Below are 5,417 nucleotides of genomic sequence, written 5' to 3' on the forward strand. Positions count from 1 at the left end.
GTGATAACCAATGCGTCCCACATACCATGAGATTTGGATTTTGCACCTATTGCTGACAACATTTTGGCATGCACTGACCACTGCATTTTGCTACTGTTTTATTGAACCATCTGAGATGAACTTGTTAACAATCCTGAAAAAAAAAAAAAAAAAAAAAAAAAAGATGTAACTATGGCTTTCTCCTTGTATAAAAGACTTCCAGGTTGCATTTCTCAAACAGTGGTGGACTTCATTAAGTGACATGTTTTTAATACTCCTAAACCCATAAGGCTATATTCATTACTGTAGCATGACTGTTTCTTATACATTGCAATCTTAGGGCAAGAAGATCATGTTCATTCAACACGGGTGTCCATTAATATGGACTGGTATTTGTCTATTTAAAAATCCTGTCATAAACATTTACATAAAGTGTTAAGCAACACTTTTTTTTATCTTGCAAAACACTAGTCAATTGTAAAAAAAACTCCTTTTATTATATTTATACGCATTGATAAATAAGAGATTCCTCTTTTATTTTAAAAATATCCCAACTCTAAAAATGGGGACTGTACTACTACTACTACTACTAATAATAATAATAATAATAATAACCTTACAATAAATATTTTCCCTTCAAATAAAATGTACCATGAATGAGCACACGCACACTGTGATGTGCTGTTAATAGATGTGTGTTTCCTCCTGTGAAGTAAAATAGATATGAAATAACTGTTTTTATTGCAAATTTATTTCTTTCCACTTTATAAACTTTGGTTAATTTAATGATGCCAATGTCAAGAAAAACTTGCAGCAGAGATGCCAATTATTATGCATTAAATCATAGCTTTCTGCATTACACAATTTGTACATTTGTGTGTGTGTGTGTGTATATACCTGTGTGGGTGTCCCTGATTGCTTGCTGATATGGGGTGACATGCTGTAGATTGAGTTGGCCTGCTTCTCTAATTCTCTCTATTAATAAGGCACAGCTCCCCACTGTTGCAGCGGACTACATCTATTCATCTCAATTTGTCATCCTCTCTCTCTCTCTCTCTCTCTCTCTCTCTCTCTCTCTCTCTCTCTCACACACACTCTGTGTATTTGTGTGTGTCTCCCACCTTCCTCTATGCTGCCTACTCCCAAACCTCAACTCTGCCTCTGTCCATCATTTCCCCCATCTCTTGCCCATTTTTCTGGCCTCCTCTCTGCTTCTCTGAATTCTGTCTAAGCATCCTCTCTCTCTCTCTCTCTCTCTCTCTCCCTTACTCCCACAGTAGTACACTCTGGAATACTGAGATGCCTTTTCAGTTTCTCCATCTCACATTCTAATTCGATTGACACTCCAAGGTTAGATAAAGCGTTTCACCTCAGTAAACTATGAAGCATTCACTCAAACTCCTTGAACCTGTACTGTAATTTTTTTCACAAAAAAATAAAAGTGACAGAGATAACCAAGCAGCTGAATATATTGCACTAATCTCAGTAAAGTGCAGGTCTTTTGAGTCTGCGTTATTATTTATGGATTGACTGTTTTCTTTGTGATGCTCAGATGAGAAGACCTAGTTTTTGAGAGAACAAAGTAAAATATTCTGACTGATCATAAAGAATTGCTGTCTGATGAATAATACAGCAGCAAAATCATGTGCTGATTTTGTTGAACAAGAACAACAGATTCTGTGTTTTCTCACATTTAAGATGAGTAAGTGGATGAATTGCCCAGACCATTCAAAAATAATAATCCAAAAATAAATAAATTAATAAAAATATTTTGCTAAAAATAAATGAAAATTAAAAAACTAATCTGAAGTACCGCATGACAGGCTAATGTATAACTACTAAATTCAATTTACTGCAAGCTAAATTTAAATGATATTTCCAGCTGGACCATTAAACACAAATGACACCAGAACTGACATCAGACTTGTTCCTACCCATGCATTTATACTACCCCTTTAAAAACTGTTCCACTTACAACACTTCAATTTCTGCAGTCATTTTTAGAATCCATCCATCCAATGCTTATCTGGGTCCGGGTCATTGGGGAAGCAGTTGGGGTAAAGAAACCAACACTTCCCTGTCCCTAGCCACTTTTTTCAACTCTTCCAGGGGGATACCGAGGCATTCCCAGGCCAGTTGAGACATATAATCTCACCAGCATGTTCTGAGTCTTCCCCGCTGCCTTCTCCGCCTTGGACATGCCCGAAATACCTCACCAGGAAGGCATCCGGACCAGTTGCCCAAACCACCTCAACTGGCTCCTCTCGACGTGGAGGGGCAGCGGCTCCACTACGAGTCTCTCTCGGATGTCCGAGCTCCTAACCCTATCTCTAAGGGGGAGTCTAGACACCCTGTGTAGGAAACTCATTTCAGCCGCTTGTACCTGCAATCTCATACTTTCAGTTATTACCCAAAACTCATGACCATATGTGAGGGTTAGGACGTAGATTGAAAGCTACATTGAGAGCTTTGCTTTTTGTTTCAGCTCTCTCTTCACCAAAACATACCGGTACAGAGTCTGCATTACCACAGACACCACACCGATCCGCCTGTCAATCTCCCACTCCATCTTTCCCTCACTCATGAATAAGACGCTGAGATATTTGAACTCCTCCACTTGAGGCAGTATCTCACTTCCAACCTGGTGAGAGCACGCCACCCTTTTCCAGCTGAGAAACATGGCCTCCGATTTGGAGGTGCTGATTCTCATCCCTACCGTTTCACACTCGGCTGCAAAATGGTCCAGCAAGGGCTGAAGGTACTGGCTCGATGAAGCCAACAAGACCACATCATCCACAAAAAAGCAGACATGGGATCCTGAGACCCCGGAACCGGACACCTTCCGGCACTCGGCTATGCTGAAAAATTCTGTGCATAAAAATGGAAACTGGAAACCAGACGGACTTACTGCCAGCCATACGATCCATGTTTATATAGGGACTGGATAGCACATAACAAGGAACCCAATACCCCATACTCCTGGAGCACACCCACAGAATATCCAGAGGGACATGGTTAAATGCCTTCTCCAGATCTACAAAGTAAACTGGTTGAGTAAACTCCCATTCACTCTCCAGGATCCTAGCGAGGGTAAAGAGCTGGTCCTGTGTTTCACGACCAGGGCGGAATCCGCATTGTTCCTCCTTCCATCTGAGGTTTAACTATCAGCCGGACTCTCTTTTCCTGTACCCCTGCATAGACCTTACCGGGGAGGCTGAGGAGTGTAATCCCCCTTATAGTTAGGAATCTTCTCTGAGCTGACCAAAAGTCATTTTCCATATCCTCACCAAACTCATCCCACACCTGAGTTTTTGCCTCTGCGACAGCCGAAGCCACAATCTGCTTGGCTCTTCTGTGTCCAACAGTTACCTCCGGAGTCCCTTGAGCCAGCCAGGCTCGATAGGACTCTTTCTTCAGCTTGGCAGCTTCCCTCACCAGGAGTGTCCACCACTGAGTGCAGGGATTGCCACCACGACAGGCTCCGACAACCTTGCGGCCACAGCTGCCTCGACGATGAAGGTCATGGCCCATTCGGACTCAGTGGAACCAGCCTCCCCTGGGATGCAGTTGAAGCTCTGCCGGATGTGGGAGTTAAATATCTTTTTGGCAGATTCCTCTGCCAAACGTTCCCAGCTAACCCTCAGCATACATTTGGGCCTGCCAGGTCTGTCCGGCATCCTCCCCTGCCATCTGATCCAACTAACCACTGATCAGTTCACAGCTCAGCAATTCTCTTCACCCAAGTGTCCAGGTCTGATAACGTCAATCATCAAATTGTGGCCTAGGGTATCCTGATGCCAAAATATCCAGTAATTACTGAATTGTCCCCACCCACAATTTGATCCCCTCAATAAAAAAATGTATTCATTAATTATCTGTAAGGGCTTATCCAGTTCAGGGTCGCGGTGGGTCCGGAGCCTACCTGGAATCATTGGGCAGGAACACACCCTGGAGGGGGCGCCAGTCCTTCACAGGGCAACACAGACACACACATTCACTCACACCTCCGGACACTTTGGAGTCGCCAATCCTCCTACCAATGTGTGTTTTTAGACTGTGGGAGGAAACCAGAGCACCCGGAGGAAACCCACACGGACACGGGGAGAACACACCAAACTCTTCACAGACAGTCACCCGGAGTGGGAATCGAATCCACAACCTCCAGGTCCCTGGAGCTGTGTGACAGAAACACTACCTGCTGCACCACCGTACCCACCCAAATATAAAAAATAATAATAATAATAATCTCATTAACCTAGAGGTGCAGAAAGTGTTGAATCAGGTTCTCTACTCGAGTCCTACCTCCCCGTAACACATATGGCTTGTGTGATTGGCTGTGCCTTTCCCTGCTGTCCCGTGAGACTCTGTAGCTGCGTTTGGTTGTGAGCAGCGCCAAAACTGGAAGGAAAACTTTCCAGTCATATGTGAGACTTACTGTGCAAGACTCAGGTGCAACATGGGTGACATATGGGTGTCAAAATCGAGTGATAATGGCAGCAAAAAAGAAGGTGGACATAAGGAGCTACTTTTCAAAGAAACATGTAAATCATTTGAAGTCAAATTTGCTAATGAAATGTGTCCATCATGATTTAAATTATGAATTGATATTCAGATTAGTTTAAAAGCACATAGAATAGTCCATTGGAGGGACTGATATTAACCTTTTCACATTTGTATGTTTAGCACAACTCTGTCTACAGAAATGTTTTGGCCCAGGTAAGAGAGCGGAGTTAAGACTATTAGAGGGAGGGAAGGTTTAATGTGGGGAGAGCTCTGAAATATTTCACGCTGAGCAAACGTAGTACACTGTCGAGAAGAGCTAAAAATATTTTTAAAAATAAGCTAAATAAGACAGTTCTACACTGTTTAGAAGTATAGCTGCCCAGCTAATAGACGCTTGTGGTTTAGCACACCACAGCAGATGGTTTTCCAGCAAACTCCATTTCAAATCACACACATTTACAAGACAAGGTGACAAGCCTCATACCCATGGGCACAAAGTCGAGTGAAAAGTATTTTGCCTGTTTAGCTAAATTATTCTCGCTTAACCTAAAATCAGTGCTAAACTAAAGGGATACTGGCCTTGTGTTTTTTCACCACACATTTTCACCATTCAGAGAGCTCCCACAGCGCCCCCTCTCAGTGGCTCTCCTTAATGCAAATGAATGAATTCTGGCCTTGAACAGAACAGAAATTTGACATATCACACATACCATAATTTTGAAATACCCCCCTCATTTTGAGATACCGTCCACATTTTCAAATACAATGGAATAGTCTATTACCGTTATACTGCCCAACCCTATGCTGGAGTCTTCCACACTGATCCCATTGCTTTTGTTACTCAGTTATACCTACCCGGTGAAATTGTGTCTCTAAACTTTGAGTCCTGCGAAGCATTGTCACACTGTTATTTATTAATCATTATGTTTTCTTCC

This window comes from Hoplias malabaricus, chromosome 3 (assembly GCF_029633855.1).
Source record: "Hoplias malabaricus isolate fHopMal1 chromosome 3, fHopMal1.hap1, whole genome shotgun sequence".
Lineage (NCBI taxonomy): Eukaryota > Metazoa > Chordata > Actinopteri > Characiformes > Erythrinidae > Hoplias > Hoplias malabaricus.